Source organism: Pleurodeles waltl, chromosome 8 (genome assembly GCF_031143425.1).
Source record: "Pleurodeles waltl isolate 20211129_DDA chromosome 8, aPleWal1.hap1.20221129, whole genome shotgun sequence".
Taxonomy (NCBI): domain Eukaryota; kingdom Metazoa; phylum Chordata; class Amphibia; order Caudata; family Salamandridae; genus Pleurodeles; species Pleurodeles waltl.
In genome coordinates, this window is record NC_090447.1 from 164,762,628 (window position 1) to 164,784,434 (window position 21,807).

A 21,807-nucleotide genomic window follows, 5' to 3' on the forward strand; every position below is an offset into this window, starting at 1 on the left:
ACTCTTCTCTTGGGGGATGCCAACAATTCCCACAAAGTCACATAGTGCAAACAACAGCAAATGGAGCAGCAAGCAGGCTCAAACACAGACAACAGTAGGCACACAACACAAGTCACTCAGGAACAACATTAAGGTAGAAAAGGAATTGCAGGACAAACTATATACTATGGTATATAATAAATGGGAAATATCATAGTCCAAAGAGCATTGGCCAGTCCATTTGAAGTCCAATAAATGCACGGTGTTGTGCCTCTACTTGACTCCCAACTGCCATGGAACCTCCACAGGAAGGGGCACCAATGGGACAAGCAGGCACCTCAGGGAGTATCCCTGGGGGGGAGGGTGGGTTGGGTTTGGGAAGCGGTTTGGACTTGGGAGGGCTGGCTTTCTTCTCTGGAGGGGTAGGCTTCTTCTTGGGAGGGTCAGGCTTATTTTCGGTGTAGTGAGAAGTATGGGTGCTTGCAGGGGGTGCAGGGGAGGCCTAGGAGGTGCAAGGTGCGGGCTGGGTGGGGGTCTCTTGGGCTTTGGGATGGGGTGGCGGAAACAGAGGACAGGCCAAGGTCAAATAAATAAAGTTTTTTAGGGCCACAGGGATGGTCAGCAGGAGAGTGTCGGGATTTGGAGGTTGAGGGAGTGGTCGTAGGCTGTGGTTGTGGATAGTGTGGGTGCGTGCTTATGGGAGGCTTGCTTGTGTGTGATGGGTGTCTGTTGGGTGGGTGAGTGAGGGTATTTTTGTGTCTTCTGCTTATGGGGTGGAGGTGCTGGGGATGCTGAGGTGGGTAGGTGTTTGCCGGGGTGGTGACTGCAGGAATGATGGATTTATGTGTGTCTGTAGTTGTGGTGTCTGTGGGTGTGGTGCTTGTGGTGGATGTTGCAGGCTTACTCGGGTGGTGTCTGCGGGTAGGATGGGTGTGGTGGCTGTGTCAGTGACTGTTGTGGTGGTGTCTGTTGGTATGCTTGATGTCATGTGGGTGATGCTGGGGATGGTGGGGGTCATGAGAAGTTGTGAGTGTTGCTGTGTGTGTGGGTGGATGTTGTTTGTGTTTGTGCCTGTGTGTTTTGTGTTGCTTGTGTTTGTGTGTGCTCCTTTTGTCTGTTGAGTTGGATGTCTGTGGATCTGTTTGTGTGCTTCGGGTAGGTAGGGGAAGGGGGCATATAGACTCGGAAGAGGGAGTTGGATGGGGGAAGGAAGGTGAGAAGTAATTGGGTGGGGCGGAGGTGCCTGCAGTGAAGGAGACACCCACCCTCTTTGGAGGGCAGGCACAGCCAACTGGGTTGGAAGCAACAGGGAGGGTGGTGATAGAACGGGAGTGGAAGACAAAGATGGTACTGGGGTATGCCCTGATGGGTCCGCCACCACTAAAGAGTGGCCACTGGAGGAGGACTCTGATGATGATGATGTCCATCGGGTCTCCCCCATGGCACTCCCCTCGACCTCTGGGCCACTGGGTCCCCCTGTGTCAGGGGTGTCTTTACCCAAGGTCCTGTAGACAGAGGCTTCCCCACTCACCTCAGCCCTGTCTCCGCTTGCTGGTGCAGATGCTGCAAAGACAAATAGAAATAGGGTCAACTCTTGTCTATGAACACACTTGAACAACAGCTCTGATTAGCAGACATTACCATGATGTCAAATGGGCCCCAGCAAATAACTGCACCTAAGTGGCCCTTACATGTGCCATGCCATAGGCGTGCATGCCATCTGAAATGTCAGCAGATTACCACAGGAAAATCAGTATCTCACACAACTACAATTACATACCACATGTTGTGCAATCACTGTAAACATTGAACTAGTAAAAGATCTCTACATCCACAAGGTTTTTCCCATGAACCAGACCTTAGTTACCTGTTGTCACATAATAATAGGCCAAGCCCAAATGTATTCCCATATATCCCTCACAAGGGCATAGACAAATCAATTTGTCACATACATACAAAATAGAAGATATAGAAGATGCTCCCAAATTCTGCCATGTTGATGACAAAAGTACAGTATCCTGGAGTAGGTGACAGGAAATAATCCTGTTACACTGGAATCAGTTCCACTATCCACACTTCACCAAGTAACAGCTGTCCAATAGAGTAGAGGAGATATCATGGATGTGCTGCGATGGGCCACACATTAGACATGGAAATGAACACTGTAGACATCATATGCATGATGTCAGGGAGAGATTTTCACTAAAACACAATGGGGGTCATTCTAACTTCGGCGGGCGGCGGAGGCCGCCCGCCAAAGTTCCCCCGCCAGAATACCGCACCACGGTCAAATGACCGCCGCGGTTATTCTGACTTTCCCGCTGGGCGGGCGGGCGACCGCCAAAAGGCCGCCCGCCCGCCCAGCGGGAAAGCACCAGCAACGATGAAGCCGGCTCCGAATGGAGCCGGCGGAGTTGCTGGTGTGCGACGGGTGCAGTGGCACCCGTCACGATTTTCAGTGTCTGCTAGGCTAAGGGGGTCGGAATCCCCATGGCGGCGCTGCAAGCAGCGCCGCCATGGAGGATTCCCTGGGCCAGGGGTAAACCGGCGGGAAACCGCCGGTTGCCCTTTTCTGACCGCGGCTTTACCGCCGCGGTCAGATTGGCCCCGGAAGCACCGCCAGCCTGTTGGCGGTGCTTCTGTCATTTTAGCCCTGGCGGTCGCCGACCGCCAGGGTTAGAATGACCCCCAATGCTTTTAATCAGCAAGCCACAGGGTGATCACCACTATTGTCTTGCATATCTTACAATGACATGCTCTGAGTGCTTCAGTACAAGTCATTAGTCCTTGGCGTGTTAGAGGGACACAGACGTTGCAAGGACTTGAAGAAGGGCCTCAGCAGGTTGTCCAGTGGGAAGCCACATCACTATCCCATTTTGCTCATTCCAACCTAAATGCCTGTCTGTAGATGAATGCCAGTACCCAAACACCTGTGACTGAAACATAGCTGCAAGTCACTCCATAATGCATGCCTACAGTCAGGGCACAAACCTTAACCATGACACACGTGCAGTACACTCATCTACAGGATGCAACTTCAAGGGCACAGATGTTCACATTGTGGCTCTGAACTCCAGGCCTACATGTCATGTCCCTCATTGCTACAGCAGGTGTACATGCCAATTGACATGCTAAGACACTTGAGGGTATATGTCAGCCAATAGACAATGGTGAAACAATCCTGTATGTGTCACAACATGAAATGTAGCCCACTGAAATTGTCTTATTCCACATACAGGTTGCCATGCACAAAAATATGTGTGGGAATAAAGACATCATCTCATCAATGTAGTATGACCATGCATGAAACTGCAGCTCACATAGTTACACTGAAGGGAAAGGTGCACATGCTGACATATAGGCACATGAAATGATGGCAACAGAAATGGCACATAAATCATGTCAATAGACAGTCCACACGTACCAATAGAAAGTAGTGATCCATAGCTGAATACAAATTAAATGTTAAGCCCTGTCACATGTATGTTAGACACTTTCACATTGCACACTGCAGTGTGATGCCAGAATCAGACACTGAAAAAAACAAGCTTCTGGGTGGCAGATGCCAACATACACATTTACACACACACAAGGCTGAGGACAGTGATCCATCACCTATTCACCTTTGGCCTGGAACACTGAGGAGTAGTGATCTGTTGCATAGGAAATACACACACCTCCACAACAAACAGTTAATGATTGATAACTGTACACAGGCATTTGTGGTCCTGTCAAAGCTAGTGGTTTGAGACTCCCACACAGTTCAGTCTTGGGTCCCAGGTACAATAGGCCAAGGCACATCAGTAGAAAACACATGACGTGTCAACAAAAATAATCTCTTATCTACTGTGTGACACATGGCCCATCCCAATATGGTAGGGTGAGCTGTCAGACCCGCACTCATTCACTTGGAAATGTGACAGGCAGTGATTTGCAGTATACTCAACCCCCTCTGGCTGCTGTGCTGCCCTAAAACACCCATCAAGCTCTGGATAGGCCACCACCAGGATGCAGGCCATGGGGGGGAGAGAGTCATTTTTCGACAGGCACACCGCCCACATTGGGAGGACATCCCCAGCTGGGCCTCTGCGATCTTCTGGGCCCAGCATCTCATCAATGATGAAATGGGCACATCTGTCACAGAGCAGTAACCCACCCCTGTACACATTACAAATCTCATGAAAGGAATACGGCATTTTGGGCACTATATCAAAACATAGCCTCATACTGGTCACAAGACAAGATCTGCTGGGGTACAGGAAGTGGACACTGTGCCACAGTTGTATAGTCATATTGATTACACCCCATCCTATACTGTAACACATACTGGGAGCTACATGTGACAGCCCCTGGTCTCTGCAGGTGAAGCAGACTGACCCTACATGACAATACATTCCCATCACTTCCATGTATAACACAACATCATGTAGTCAACAGCAATTTGGCATGCGGTGTGGGTGGCAACCTGACGGGCAGAGAGAGCATGATGCCATACCTTCCAAAAAAAAAAATAGCAATGGCATATGTCTGAAGAAACTCTATGGCAAATTACACATTGCTCACATTCTTCACAATTTACAAATACAAAATGTGTACGCAGCTCATGCTGACTATATATATTCTCTCACATATACAACTGTCTTAATAAAATAGATATCAGTGGATGGCTGTGATGTAACATTACCTGGTCATATGCACCCAACCCAAGTTGGTTCAGAGAACATAATACACAGACCCAACACAATGTGACTGGACTTAACATGTGATACTGGCCACCAATGCCTACACATTGACTCTTCCATTGATGCCACACAGACTACAACAACAGGCACATAAGTATACATTCTGGCACACATTCGCACATTCTAGCCTGTGAGGAGGGAAAGGACGGTTAAGTACAGAAAACACTGTGCACATGAAGCACTAACCTGCTCCTCTGGTGTACCACAGAGCTGTCAATACAGGGGTACGATCTCCGTCATCAGCATCTCCGGCTCCTATTGTGTGAAGGCAGGGGCCCTTACACCTGCTGGATGGGGCATTATTGCTCCCAGAGGTGGTAAACAGCAGCTCAGTAGAGGAGGTGTTACTGACAGCTGTGTCAGGAGTCAAGTGAGGGATTTTTCAGAACATGGCGGTCACAACCCCCACATATGCGGTGGTCACCATCGGCGGACACAGCTATTGGCCCGGGACCACCAATGGCAACAACGTTAGCCTATGGCTGTGTCCTCTGCAGTTGCAACCACCTACTGCCATGATGACTTCCACCAGCTGTCGCAGGTGGTTCCTAAGCTCCAATAGAGTTGGTCAAGCGCCTACCGTTGTAGAAGCCAACAATCTGAAAAATGGAGTTTAAAAAACTGCATCATTCCTCATACAACAATGTTTTGCTCACTAAAACCACCTCATATTATATTGTTATATTGTCCCTACAAATCTGACACCATTCTAATAATTTGTTGGGTGCATATTGAAATTTACATTTGGGCACAATCAACCCCCGTCGAAGGTCTCATTTGCAATGTTGCTTTCATTCCGGATAGATGACGTGTACATATGTGTGGTAAACCTAGGGGTTAATATGTGAACCTTGTGTTTTGAGCAGTTGTTATGAATATTTTTTGCCAAATACAGCCATTCAAAATTGTCATGTCACATGTAATTTGGAACATGCATCATGTATGTTGCTGTGGTCACAATGACTAATGTCTGGACTCATTTCTTGTCATGTATAGATACCCAGGGTGAGAGAGGATGTGTCAACACCCTGTATATCATCCACTGCCAGGCCCTCAGACCATGGAAGAATGGCATCCTGCTGTACCATCTGAATCGGCAAACAATAGTGTATTTATGTCGTCAGTTGGAGCCAGATCTGATGCCAGCTATTAGTTATCCAACCAGCATACCACCCATTGTACAAGTCATGGGAGCATTGCACTTCCTAGCCACAGAGTCCTTCTAACATACAGTGGCCCAAGCTGGTGGTATGTCCCAACCTGTGTTCAGTCTGGTGTTGAAGGATGTGCTCTCAGCAATGTTGAAACACATGGGCAGCTACGTCCAGATTCCCCGACATATTGAGGGGCAATTGATGACACACATATTGGCTTGGTTCCACCGCATGCCTATGAACAAGTATACCACAACTGAAAGATTTTCCATTCCGTCAATGTCCAAGATGTCGGTTTGGTGGATTTCTACATCTCACAGGTCTGTGCCCATTATCCAGGTTCAGTCCACGATACATGTCCTGTTTGTGTGTGTATGCAATATCTGGTGCGACAAATCTGATAAGAAGGACTCATAGTTGCACATATGTCCCATTCCTTAATAGGAGACTCTGCATTTCCTAACGTCCTTGGTTGTTGACGCCACTAAGGAATCCAACTATACCAGGAGAAGTCTGCTTCAATGAGGCTCAAGGAAGAACAAGGTTAGTTGTGGAACAGGCTCTGGGCTCCTGAAGACCAAATTTCGCTGTCTTGACCGCCCTGGTGGAGCATGCCTCTACACCCTCGGTAAAGTGTTTCAGATTATTGTGGCCTGCTGCATGCTCTACGATGTTGCCCTGTGGAGGAATATCCCATAAATCCCAGAGAAGGGGGAACCTGCAGTGCCACCGGGTAAGCCTCCTGAAATGTCAAGTGAAGATGATAGTGGTGAAGAGGAAGGAGTTGACCTGCGGTAAGAGCTCATCAGTAATTACTTTTCTTGAGTGTAAGTATGTCATGTGATGTAATGACTGTGAACGTACAAAGAACTACAGTTGTCAGAATGTGTGGAGTAGAGTGATTTTTGATTTTTAAAGACAATGGGTGGCTAATGGTATTCACCATTCATTCAAAGTTTGTTTGAAAAGTTAGCCTTTGACATAGGTCGATTTTGATGTAGCTGCTTTGTCTGTGCCAGTCTCATTACAATGTGACCTCATTTCCAGTTGCCTGATATGTGATTTGTGTTGTAGGCCTGTTATCAATTCTATACACCTTGTTTTGTCTTTGTAGAGGTACCTTCACCCTGACATCCTCATGTGGGCATTTCAGAGTTGAGACATTGGCAGGTATTTGATGCTATTCTGACATGTGAAGTGGACATGAACTGTTCCAGGTAATGCAGGTAACAAATTTGGAGTGTATGAGACCTGCTCCAAGGCAGCCTGGCCAGTGTTAAGGTGGACGGTCTGAAGTCCACAATGTACTTGATTTTTTGTGCTTCGTTTGGCAAATTGCGTTATGTTTCTAAATATGTGGGCCTGAAATATGCTGTCATGAATTCAGCCTTCACATAGGCTAAGCCCTTCTCTTGTATGACCTGTTTGTAGCTCTAGATGTGTTTTATGATTGCAGGCCACTGTGCCTGTGCCACAACACTGACGTAGGTATATGTAATACCACTAGATGCATGGTCATTGGTGTATAGTGGACCTATGATCAGGGTATTATATTGCTGTCTGTCTGTACCTTGATTTATGTGATGTTGGATTACTTTGGTGTGGTATGTGACAAGGCTCTAACTGGTGACATTAACCACTTCTCTGTTTTGCCTATTTTAGGACAGTGTCTGACAAGGCCCTTCCTTCTGTGGTACTGAGGACTTTATCTTGGTATATCTAGCTTGACACAATATGAGTAAACCATTCTTGGCTTTGACAGTCCAGACTTTTGGACAGCCTATGGGGGTGATTCTGACCTCGGCAGTAAAAGGCGCTTACCGCCGGTCAGAAGACCGCCACAACACCGCCGCGGTCGCGGTAAACCGCCACAGTCATTCTGATCCGCAACTGGCAAACCGCCAAAAACCCGACATCCACACAAGTCCGCCACACCAAAGGTCAGCGAAAAAATGGCGATGACCAAACCTCAACCGCCACGCCAACAGAAATACGCCCATGCCATTATGACCCACAAATCCACGTGGCGGTCTTTCAACCGCGGTATTCCATTGGCGGGACACACCGCCGCGCTCAAAATACACACATCCTTACAAAACACAACCACATTGGACCATTTGAAATACACACACCTGAGACACATACACACACCACTCCCACATACCCAACACAATATAAAACACACACCCACATCACCCACAAACCCCTACGACCACAATTGCGATTCAAGGACAGAGAGAGACTGCACAGCTTAGACTAGACAATAACACAGAGGCTAAACACAACATCACCCACACAATTACAACGCACAAAACAACATACACCACCACACACATCACACTCCACAACACATACAACATCCCTCACCTCATCCACACCACCCCATGGCACCCCAAAGACACCCCAGGTTCTCAGAGGCAGAACTCAGGGTCATGGTGGAGGAAATAGTACGTGTAGAGCCCCAGCTATTCGGGGCACAGGTGCAGCACACCAGCATTGCCAGGAAGATGGAGCTATGGCAAAGGATAGTCGACAGGGTCAACGCTGTGGGACAGCATCCACGCAATCGGGACGACATCAGGAAGAGATGGAACGACCTACAGGGGAAGGTGCGTTCCATGGTATCAAGGCACAACATTGCGGTGCAGAAGACTGGCGGCGGAGCCCCACCTACTCCCCCAGAATTCACAGCATGGGAGGAGCAAGTCTTGCACATCCTGCATCCTGACGGCCTCGCAGGAGTAGCTGGAGGAATGGACTCTGGTAAGTCAAATCTTAACTACTACTCCCCACCCCCACCCCACCTGCATGCCAGCACATACCCCCACCCTCACCCCCACCCCCATCACAACAACTCCTTGCAACTGTCCCACCATCACAACCCACCCATCCCAACACCCAGACCTGCATGTGACCACAAACCATGGACACCCATCCCCAAAGCATGCCCACTGCACACACACATCACCCCCACAAGCCACCCTCACAAAAGCCCCCACAAGGGAATGCCTGCACTTGGGTACATGGACACCCACCCATCACACGAAATGCCACACACAGAAGCAATAACCATACCCTTATACCCCTGCAGGGCCCGAACGCAACCACACCGCCACGGAGGGTCCAGAGATGTCCATCCCACCCCCAGAAGAGGCCCCCAGCGATAACAGCAGCTCTGTCTCCCTGGACCCAGATGACCAGCCCGGCCCATCGGGGACCTCTGGACAGTCGGTTCCCCACACACAGCCACAGGCCACAGCAGACCTAACCCCCTCTGGGAATACCAGCACAGCTCCCACCCAGCGGGCCCATGCCTCTGTCTCCAGGACGCGTCAATCAGCGGTGTGTCCGCCACTACAGGGCACCCAGGTTGACCCACCACCCCAACAACAACAGGGACCTGGGGGCAGTGGTAGTGGGCACACCGTCCAGGGGGCAGAGGCCCGGGGAAACAGGGGAACTGGGAGGGCTGCTGTGCGACAGGGGGGGGACAGGCCCAGGGAACCCACTCTCCAAGAGGCCCTCACCACCATCATGGAAGCATACCACCACTCCCAGGAGACGATGGCGACGGTACTGGCCAGGTTCCAGGAGATCCAGGCACAGCAGGAGGAACGGTACATGGGGTTCAGAGACAAACTCAGGAACATCGGTTCCGCAATGGGGACCATAGTCGTGGCCCTCAACCAGATAGTCACCACATTGCGGGACCATGTGGCACCACAAAGGGCCCCTGTCACTAGCCAGGACCAGGAACAGCCTACCACCTCCGCCAGCGCTAGTGGGCAGGAGGCCCCCACACAACGACAGGCCACCAGAACCCCACCTCCTGCTGAAGAACAACCATCCCGCAAGCGGAACCTGAGATCTCACAAGAAGACAGAGTAGGATTGCAAGACCCCCGCCAGCATAAGATACCCCCTGATGTCATCCCACTGTCCCACATTGTCACCCTGTCCAACCTTAAACAGCCCCTGCTCCATCCTTCCACAGGCATATGGACAATGCACCTGTGAAACTGAGAACTGGACTCTGCCATGGACATTACTCCACCCCCACCCATCACCGTTTTACTAACATGTACCTATATGTAGCACTTCAAATAAATCACTTATTGCACGTACAATAACAGGAGTCTGCGTATATTTTAATAATATGTATCACACATAACGGTGCTATTATGTTCTGTGACATTGTGATGACAACATACCAATGAGAACAAGGTGTAGTCCATGGGCAAACAAAGCAGTAGTCACGCAGTTGCTCAAACAGCTCTGAAAAGTGAATGGAAAGTCACAAATCAGTTAAAAGGAAATGGTGGGGAACACAGAAAGTAGAGATGCAGGAGGCCAGAAGTAAATGTAAAATGGCGTGGGTGATTCTTACATGTGTGCTACTGAAAATACTGTTGTATAACTGTGTCCCTGTTGTCCGTGTCGTCCCCGTCGTCATCCTCCTCTTCACTCTCCACAGGATCCACAGCTGCTACAACACCACCATCTGGAACATCCTCCTGCATGAAAGGCACCTGGCGTCGCAATGCAAGATTGTGAAGCATACAGCAGGCCACGATGATCTGGCACACCTTCTTTGGTGAGTACATTAGGGATCCACCTGCCATATGCAGGCACCTAAACCTGGCCTTCAGTACCCCAAAGGTCCTTTCTATAATCCTCCTAGTTCGCCCATGGGCCTCATTGTACCGTTCCTCTGCCCTGGTCCGGGGATTCCTCACTGGGGTCAATAGCCAAGGCAGGTTGGGGTAACCAGAGTCACCAATTAGCCACACACGCTGTCTCTGTAGCTGTTCCATCACATAAGGTATGCTGCTATTTCGCATAACATACACGTCCTGCACTGACCCAGGGAACTTGGCATTTACATGGGAGATGTACTGGTCAGCCAAGCAGACCACCTGGACATTCATCGAATGATAACTTTTTCTGTTTCTGTACACCTGCTCATTGTCTTTTGGGGGGACCAAAGCCACATGAGTTCCATCAATGGCACCAATGATGTTGGGGATATGTCCAAGGGCATAGAAATCACCCTTCACTGTGGCCAAATCATCCTCCTCAGGGAAAACAATGTAGCTCCGCATGTATTTCATCAGGGCAGACAACACTCTGGACAAAACCTTTGAAAACATAGGCTGAGACATCCCTGATGACATGGACACTGTTGTCTGAAAAGACCCACTTGAAATAAAATGGAGTACTGACAGAACCTGCACCAGAGGGGGAGTTCCTGTGGGTTGGCGGATGGGGGACATCAGGTCTGGCTCCAGCTGGGCACACAGTTCATGAATAGTGGCTCTGTCAAGTCGGTATCGAAGTATAATATGTTGTTCTTCCATTGTCGACAGGTCCACCAGCGGTCGGTACACAGGAGGATTCATCCTTCTCCTCGCAAGTCCCAGCGGACGGTGCCTAGGAAGGACAACATGGAGTACAGAGTCAAGCAACCCACAGGTTCGTTCACACAGCTTGCACAGTAATTGAATCGCAGTGCAGTGAGAGGCTTATATTAGTGGCAATGCAAGGCCTAGGCCTGTGTGACGCAGTAGAAATTAAGCCATGTGGGCCCTTGTAATGGCGGCTGCCTGACTTGAGAAGTGTGACAGTGGGATGTGAGGTCAATGCGCTGGTGTGGCACACCGTGGCGGTAGGCGGTCGAAGACCGCGGTGCGAAGCCGCATTGGTTAACATTGCACCCTATGGGTTTCAGGAGCCAATGACGATGTGCGCCGGCGGTCGCGGTACGCACCGCTGCGGCACGCACCGCCGCGGGCGTGACCGCCATTTTCTATCTACTTAATCACTCGAGACCTGATCATCCACAGGAGAGGACCTATACTGCAAGTGCTGCTGTGACCTCGGTCTGGAAGAGACAATGGCTGCTGCTACTGGGGAAAGGGCCCCTGCCTTCACTTCAGAAGAGTTGGATAAACTTGTGGATGGGGCCCTGCCCCAGTATGCGCTACTCTACGGTCCTCCAGACCAACAGGTAAGTACAATGGGTGCACGTTGAATGGGCAATGCCTGGGTTGAGTATGGTGGATGTAAGATGGTGGGGAGGTGAGCGAATGAGGAGTGCAAGGCACGACAGATGAGAGCATGTGCCACATGGCAAGGTTGGGGAGGGGGGCCAATCACATCTAACATTCAAAAAAATGATGATATTTCCTTTCCCACCCTGTACATGTCAAATAGGTCAGCGCCCATCAGAAAGTCGACATTTGGCGTGCCATAGCCAAGGAAGTCCGGGCCCTGGGGGTCCACAACAGACGGGGCACCCACTGCCGAAAGAGGTGGGAGGACATCCGCCGCGGGACCAGGAAGACCGCCGAGTCACTGCTGGGGATGGCCTCCCAACGTAGGAGGGGTGCCAGCTGCCAATTGACCCCCCTGATGTTCCGAATCCTGGCGGTGGCCTACCCCGATTTGGATGGGCGCGTGAGGACATCACAGCAGACACAAGGGGGTGAGTATCAGCACATTCTGCTATATTTGCGCGCAGTGGAGGTGTCTGGGTGGGGGAGGAGGGCTGTGGGTGACATTAGGCCAGGGCGCTTTCTGTAGTGTAGTCCCCTCCTTTAGGCATGGCGCTGTGCCCCCGCCCCCCACCTCTGTAGGGTGCCAAGTTCAGCAATCCATGGTCCAGCATCATCCATGTGTGCATTTGTTGTTCATAGACCTGTAGGCCTAGTCACAAGTACTGAGTAGTGTACCCCGATTGCTCGGCGTAGTGCAGGAGGCTCCTGTGTCTGTCCTCTCCGACAACGGTGTTGACAATGCATGCACTCAACCTGTCTTTATTTCTCCCCCCACCCTTTTTCTTTATCTTCTTGAGCATGTGTGCATTAGCATCATCAGGTTGAGGAGAATTGGCATCGGAGCACGAGGGAGCTGCAACTCACATGGCCCCGGTGGGCCATGCTACAGACACCGAGGTCACCAGTGATACGGAGGGCGAGGGGAGCTCCACAACGGGGACCCGTGGAGACGTCAGCGACACCGACACGTCCTCGGAAGGGAGCTCCCTAGCGGTGGCGGCAACATCCGTGCCCCCCGCCTCAACAGGTACAGCCGCCACCCAGCGCACCAGCTCTGCCCTCCCAGCAGCCCCTCAGCCTTCGCTCCGTGCCCACTCGCCCAAGAAGGCGGGCATCTCCTTCGCCCCAGGCACCTCAGGCCCTGCCCCAGTTACCCCTGCTGCCCTCAGTGAGGAGGTCATTGACCTCCTACAGACCATCATTGTTGGGCAGTCTACCCTTTTGAATGCCATCCAGGGTGTAGAAAGGGAGGAGCATCGGAGCAATGCATACCTGGAGGGCCTTCATTCGGGTCAGACTGCCCATCAACGATCGTTCAATGCTCTGGCCTCAGCACTGACGGCAGCCATTGTCCCTGTTTCCAGCCTCCCTCTTCTAACTGCCTCCACCCTCTCCCAGTCTCCTGTTCCTCAGCCTATCCCATCCACACCATCTGACCAGCCTGCACACACCTCAACACCCAAGGGCAGCTCATCCAGACATAAGCACCACAGATCCCACAAGCATTCACCCAAGCAACATCCAGATGCAGACATGGCAACAGTCACTACCACCTCTGTGTCCCCCTCCTCCTCGTCTCCCTCCTCCCTCCCTGTGACGTCTCCACTCACACCTGCATGCACACCACCATCAGCCAGTACTTCCATCACCACCACACCCTCCAGTACAGTCCGCACACGTGCAGTCACCACCCCCACAGCCATTTACACGTCCCCTGTGTCCTCTCCCACTGTGTCTGTCACCCCCTCTTCCAAACCACACAAACGCAGGCAGCCAACCACCCAACAGCCAACCACCTCACGACAGCCTACGTCACAAGCACCTGCACCCAAAGACAGCACACCTGACTCTCCTACAACCACATCTTCTTCCTCCACTCCCATACCCACTGCACCTACCCTTCCCATTGCTCCGAAAAATCTTTTCCTCTCCAAAGTTAACCTCTTTGCACCACCTGACCCACCCCCTCCATCTGGTAAGAGTCCGAAGAGCACCTCAGCCACCACCAGCCCTGCATCAAGTCTGACCATTGTGCACTGGTTTTGGAGTCCACCTTTTCCCAGTACAGATACATCGGCCAGCAGCAAGGGGACAGCCAGCCCACCCCCTGGAAAGAGAACCCGAAAAACCAAGGGCCGCCGCGAGAAGGCTGACACGGCTGCCACCAAGGAGCAAAGTCGTGGGCCGTCACCTGCCACAACATCACGGGGAAGCAAGGGCCAGAGAGCCTCATCGAAGGAAGGCAAGGGCAGCAGGGCGGGGAAGTCAGCCAGCAGGGGCGCGGACCAGGAGGGCCCCACAAGCCCCATCCCGGGTGTGACGGAGGACACCCACGGGCCCAGGACTCCGTCACAGGAGGGTCCAGCAACTACACGGTCGAAGGGAGACTAAGCAGGGAGTCCTGGCCAGGTCTGGCTCCCTTGAAAGACAAGACAGGCACCGCTGAACAGGGCCCCGCCGTGAAGAAAGGCACCGCTGAACAGGGCCCCGCCGTGCAGAAAGGCACCGCTGAACAGGGCCCCACCGTGAAGAAAGGCACCGCTGAACAGGGCCCCGTCGTGAAGAAAGGCACCGCTGAACAGGGCCCCGCCGTGAAGAAAGGCACCGCTGAACAGGGCCCCGCCGTGAAGAAAGGCACTGCTCCGCTGGGCCCTTCCTGTCAAGCACCGCTCCGCTGGGCCCCGCCGTCTCAAGCACCGCTCCGCTGGGCCCTTCCTGTCAAGCACCGCTCCGCTGGGCCCCGCCGTCTCAAGCACCGCTCCACTGGGCCCCGCCGTCTCAAGCACTGCTCCGCTGGGCCCTTCCCGTCAAGCACCGCTCCGCTGGGCCCCGCCGTCTCAAGCACCGCTCCGCTGGGCCCTTCCTGTCAAGCACCGCTCCGCTGGGCCCCGCCGTCTCAAGCACCGCTCCGCTGGGCCCTTCCTGTCAAGCACCGCTCTGCTGGGCCCCGCCGTCTCAAGCACCGCTCCGCTGGGCCCCGCCGTCTCAAGCACCGCTCCGCTGGGCCCCGCCGTCTCAAGCACCACTCAGCTGGGCCCTTCCTGTCAAGCACCGCTCCGCTGGGCCCCGCCGTCTCAAGCACCGCTCCGCTGGGCCCTTCCTGTCAAGCACCGCTCCGCTGGGCCCCGCCGTCTCAAGCACCGCTCCGCTGGGCCCTTCCTGTCAAGCTCCGCTGGCCCATTGACAGTGCCGGTTCTGTGTCGAGCTGGTGTTCACGCTGCACTCTGGGCACCCTGCCTCCTCCAATACCAGTGGAGTCGGGTATCCATCCGATGGACTGTGGCTTTGCACTCACCAAAATGGCACAGTGGACAACCCACCCACTGTATAGACTTGAGAGACTGTGGCTTTGCACTCCCCAGGAGGGTACAGTGGGCAAGCCACCCACTGTAGAGACTTGAGAGACTGTGGCTTTGCACTCCCCAGGATGGTACAGTGGGCAAGTCACCCACTGTAGAGACTTGAGAGACTGTGGCTTTGCACTCCCCAGGATGGCACAGTGGGCAATCCACCCACTGTAGAGACTCGAGAGACTGTGGCTTTGCACTCCCCAGGATGGCACAGTGGGCAAGCCACCCACTGTAGAGACTCGAGAGACTGTGGCTTTGCACTCCCCAGGATGGCACAGTGGGCATGGAGGCCCCGTCGTGGATCTGGCGTCGTGGACTCATGTGGCTGAGGTGCCCCCCCCTTCCCTTCCCCCTGAGGTGCCTGTAGTTTTCTCATCTGATGCCCCAGCAGTGTTCTCTCCAACGGAATCAGGTCTCCTGTGTGGGCTTTGCCCATGTGTTTGCTGGACATTGGCCCACGGACTGTGGATATTTGACAAACTGAGCAGGACTTATTGACTATGTACATAGCTTTCGCACTGTTCATTATTTTTGCTTTTATATTTCATATCGATAATTTTCCATGACTTCAATGAACCTAATTTATACATAAATTTAAATTAACATTTTTATTAAGTCTTTGCATTTTTCAGGGGGTTTTGGGGGGTGTCACTCAGTTGTTGCTCTGCATTGGTGTGTTGATAGTTAGGGGGGGTGGGGGGGGGGCGTATGTGTGTGCCCGTAACCTTTTGTCCTCCCCCCTCCCCTGTGTCGTAGGTGCAGTACTCACCGTTGTCTTCTGCGCCGGAGTTCGTACTCGAGGTAGATGAGCAGGTAGACAATAGCTGGTAGGATGTTTAATTCGGGTTCCATGCTGTCCTCCGTCCTCGTGGAGTGTATAGAGGTGAGCGTTTTCCCGTTCGTAGTCTGTTTCCGCTGTGTTTTTATCGGCGGGGCTCCCGCCCCGGAAAAGGTGTCGGATTGGTGAGTCGTGATAGTGTGGGCGGTACATTGTCTGCCGCCTGCCTGTTGGCGGTGACCACCGCGCTGTTTGTCTGTTCCGCCGTGGCGGTCGGAGTGTTAAAGTGGCGGGCTATGTTGGCAGTTCCCGCCAGGGTCAGAATTCATTTTTTTTTACCGCCTGCCTGTTGGCGGGTTGGCCGCCGCTTTATCACCGACCGCCAGGGTCAGAATGACCCCCTATGTGTTGTACAGTAAAATAACATGTTTGGGGTGACCAGACAATGTAGCAATGTGTGTGTTTTTAGTAATACTTAGCAGGACTTACATCTCAACATAGCAATAATTGCAACAGAAGCAAGCAGACACAAACTTGTGATAAGTGATATTTATTGTGCATAGGTGCACAGGATGAACATAAGGAATAGGATGGAACAGAAAAGTGAGGGGTTCAATCAAGGTTGATCAAAACATTGTCTTAGATGCCACAACATCTAAAGTCCAAAGTCCATTGTACTCCTCCCATAAGTAATGGATGGTTGTTGAAGGATAGTCAACAGAATGATCATGTGTCACACAAAGGAGTTCATTTAGGAAGAGGCAACTTGCTGGTAGTGGTGAGTGTCTTGCCATCTGCATCTCCTGTATTCTTAGCTGGACATCCCCATGTGTGTGGGAGCTGCTGCTACTGAGACAGGGGTCTCTGTTGTGGCTTCTTCCCCTGACAGGGCCTCCCTTCCAGTTACTGGTACCGATGATAAAGGACCTAGGGCCAGATGTAGCAAAGGTTTTTACCCATTCTGTGTCTATGGGAAAAAGTGTTCGTACATATGGCCCCTAGTGTTGCTTGGCCAAAGGAATGGGTATGGTGTTGCTCACGTTCCCTGATCAGAGTACTGCTAATCTCCCTGAACACCCCTCTTAGGGAGGCCACTATGGTATTGGTGGCCTCCCACTTTTGAAGCATTTCTTTATGCATGTCCCGCTGCAGCTGTTTGAACTCCTGGAGTTTGTAACTGCCTGGCCCATCACGCCTTGGAACTCTTGATAGACCTCCAAGACTTGGCTGATGGTGTCATGGCCAGAGGCATCCCCAGTGCCCACAACCCATTGGCCCACAACATCCCCCCCACACACCCTACATCCATGGGCCTATGCCCTTGGCACAGGGTGGTCCCTACTACTGGTTCCAGGACCGTAATTGTCCAAGGTGCTGTGACTCAGGATCCTGGACTAGGGGGCACAGGAGAGTTGTCACTGTACTCGTTACACAGGTTGTAGTGCAAATGGCTGCCTGTGAGGTTGATGCAACTGGGCTGGGAGGTCTTGATATGGGCTCAGTGTGAGTCAATCTTTGTGTCTGATCAGGTTGTCCAGATCGGCCAGAACCGTCCTCCACATCCAGATGTACAGAAGGGTTGTCATTACTGAGGGAGTCATCCATGGGGGTGGTGGCAGTCTCTTCAGTGGCCAGTGTGTTCCCAGTGGCATTTTGACCTGTTGATGTGAAAGGTACAATGTTACTGGTTGTTTTATGACATCTACCTCCAGACGTATACGGTGAAATTTAGCAATGACCTTCTAGTTAGCTGTTTTGAAGGGTATTCTATTGTGACAGGTACCCATGGTATTGGTTATATAGCTGACCTGACATTTGCAAAACCTGACAATTGCAATGACTTCAAGCAGCTGCTGAATTAGGGAGTTCATTACCACTTGGAGGATGGCCTGAGAATGCCATCTTGCCACCAGTGCAATAAAAACAGTGGCTGGGCAGGATGGGGCTTTGAGCATTTTGAGGCCTGGGTGATTGTAATGCAGGCAGACCCAGGGGTCTCTTGTATAAGTGATTGGAGACATAGGCCCTCATTATGACATTGGTGGTAAAAACTGCCTACCCGCAAGGCGACGGCCGCCATAAGACCGTCACCGTGGCTACCAGCCAATCAGCATATTATGACCGTAGCCGGAATACCGCCAGAAGGATGGCGGAATTTCGGCTACGGTCATGGCGGCGGACGGCGGTAAGGTGGCGCTGCTGCCAGCAGCAGCGCCACGCCAGTAGACCACTGCAGACTATATTATAACCCATGATACGGTCTGGCGGTGTTCTGATGGTGGACGCTGCTGCTGGCAGCAGCACCCCATCCCGTCTCCTCCCGGATGACCCCCTGAAATCAGGTAAGTTGAGTGCTCCGACACAGGAGGTGGTTGGGGGCGTTGTGTGTGTGTGTGGGGGGGCGTATTTATGTTTGTGTGTTTGTGAATGCGGGTGTGCATTGCATGTGGTATGTGTGAGCATGTGTGAGTGCTTGTATGTTTTGTTGTGTGAATGCGTATGTGCTTGTTTGTATGTCAGTGTGTTTGGATGTGCGTGTGAATGGATGAATGCATGCGTGGGTGCATGTGGGTATAAGTGTATGTATGAGTGTGTGTGATGGTGCGTGAAGGTGTATGTATATTGGGGGTGGGTCTGGAGAGGGAGATGGGTGGGGGGGACTCTAGGGAGGGGGATGGGGCAGGGAAGACCCCTATCAGTGACAGGGAAGGGATTCCCTGTCACTTATGGTGCCTACTGCCATGGTTTTCGTGGCACTAAGGAGGCCACGAAAACCATGGCGGTAGGTGGGGGTCATAATCCCGCGGGCGGGCTAGTGATGGGCGCCTGGCTGGAGAATGACGTCTCCAGCCCGACGGCTGTTACTGCCCTGGCGGACAGAGTGGTACATTGGCGGTTTGGCTCCTATTATGGGGAAAAGTACCACCAGCCTGTTCACATTACTTTTCACCATAGTACTGCCGTCCTCCAGGGTCATAATGAGGGCCATAATTTGTGGTCAGTGCATTGCGAATGTGCCTACTGCCAATACCATTCTGTCCACAATATTTGAATCTTGGCTTAGCACTTCAAGATAGACCTAGGTGGCCAACCACATCTCTCAGTTGATCATGACCTGCATCCTGGTCCCTCCCAGGTGAGTACATGTCATTTCAGAGTGATCAGGCAAGTGTTTCTGGACAGGGGACCACTGTTCAGCTATATGGAGTTACTTGAACAGTGCCTCCATTGAGTTGCAGTTAGGTCACTCCCTCTATTTCCCAACACTAGCCAAATGTTATCCTCCCAAGTGAGTAAATGTCCTTTGTGAGTTCATTAACAGATGCATTTGGGCAAGTGGACGCTGGGCTGGTGTTTGCGTTTAGCAATACAGGGTCCATTGGCCTTGGTATTTAGGTCACTGCTTCTAGTTCCCAGCAGTAGACAAATGTTATCCCCCCAGGTGAGTGGACTTCATTTGGGAATTGAGATCCAGTGGTGTTTTGATGTAGAGAACACTGTGCAGATGTTTGTATTTATATATACAGTGCCTGCTGTTAGTTGCAGTTATATCACTCACTCTAGTACACACACTTGACCAATGTTCTCCCCTTAGTGAGCATACTTCAATTGAAATTTGAATGACAGGTGTATTTGGGCAAGTGCACACTGTTATTGTGTTTGGAATTACATACACAGGCCCTCCTCGCCAGAGCAGTCCTGTCAGTCTCTGTACCACACACACTTGACTAATGTTATCCTCCCAGGTGAATGAATTTCAAGCGTGACTGACCACACAGAGGTAGTTGGACAATTGTACACTAGGCTGGTGTTTGGAATCACATTCACAGGCCCTCCTGGCCTTAGCAGTCCTGCCAATCCCTGTACTACACACACTATACAAATGCTTTCATCCCAGGTGTGTACACTTATATGGTGAGATTACAAACATAATTATTTGGAGCAGAGAACACTGTTGTACGCCTGGCAGTCCCTGTACTACACACACTATACACAGATTATATCCTCCCAGTACAATTGTGAGATGCCAGTCAGGGGTCTTTGGACAGGTGGACACTGGTCTAGTATTTGGAATTACAGACACAAGGCCCCGTGGGAGTTGCACTCATGTTGCTGCCTGTACTACACACAGTATAAAAAAAGTGATCCTCTCAGGTGAGTGATCTTCATTTGAGAGTTAAGACACAGGGGTATTTGGGCATGGGAAAACTGGGCATGTGTTTGTATCTGATGAGACTTAGCCTCCTAGCCTTGGTAGTTATGTCACTCCCACTACTTCTTGCAATTGCTAAATGTCACCCCCCAGGTGAGTGCACTTCATGTGTGATTTCCCAACCATGGGTGTTTGGCGAAGAGGACACTGGTTTGGTGTTTGAAGTGACAGTAAGAGAGCCTCCTGTGAATTGTAGTCATATAACTATCTGTATTCCATACAATTTACATATGGTATCCTCCCCGTGAGTAACCTTCGATAGGGAGTTGGAACACAAGTGTATATTGGTGGTAGGGTTCTGGACTGGTAGTTGAGGTTGCTGGAACAGTGCCTGCTGGGAGTTGCAGTCTTGTCAGTCCCTGTACTACACACACTTGACTAATGTTATCCTCCCAGGTGAGTGAATTTCAATTGTGACTGACCGAACAGGGGTATTTGGACAACTGTCCACTGTTCTGGTGTTTGAAATCACATTCACAGGCCGCTCTGCCCTTAGCAGTCCTGTCAGTCCCTGTACTACACACACCATATTTTTTTCATCCCAGGTAAGTACACTACAATTAGTATTTAACAGACAAGGGTATTTCGAGGAGGAAACACTGTGTTGGTGGTTTCAGTAACAGTAACAGTGGCTGTTGGGAGTTGTAGTCATGTCAGTCCCTGTACTACACACACTATGCAAATGTCATCTCCCCAAGTGAGTACCCTTCAATTGTGAGTTGCCAAATAGAGGTCTTTGGACTGGTGGACACTGGGCTGGTGGGTGGAGTGACAGAAAAAGTGGCAAAGAGTGTGCTGTGAGCATGCATGACATATCATTTATGTGACATTTTTAGTGTTATGTCTTACCAGACTCCACTACCCCATGTATTACTGTTAGGCCTTCAGGATGCAGGATTACCAAAACCTTCTCCTCCCTGATAGTGGGTTGTAATGGGCCAGTCGGAGGGCCACCGCCAGTCTTCTTGGCCTGCAGCTGGTGCCTGGTGACCATGGAACGCACTTTGCCCCTGAGGTTGTTCCATCTATTCCTAATGTCCTCCCTTGTGTGCAGGGCGGTGCCTACAGCATTGACTCTGTCAACTATCCTCTCCCATGTTTCCATTTTCCTACTGAGAGACGTGTGCTGGTCTAGTGCTCCAAACAATTGTGGATCTACTCTAATGATTTCATGCACCATGACGCTTAACTCATCATCAGTGAAATGCGCATTTTTCATAGGTGACATGGTGGTAACCCAAAAAAAGCAAAATGAGACCAGGAACAGGTAAAAGTGTCTTACTAAACAGGGAAAGTGCAAAAGTATGTATCTTGGAAAAGCGTGTGCTTGGTGTGATATGCATTGTGTGAGAAATGCAGGAGTGCCTGTTCTATATTTTTCTATTTTTTTTAATGTGCTCTGGCTTCAGTGTTTTGCAGTGTAGATGAAAAGGATTGTGGTCTGTGAAGGGATGTGTTTTATAGTGCCCTTTGAAGGTGTGTTGAGTGTGGCAATGTGTGTCAGCTGTGTCGTTTTCAAATCCATCCAATGTGCTG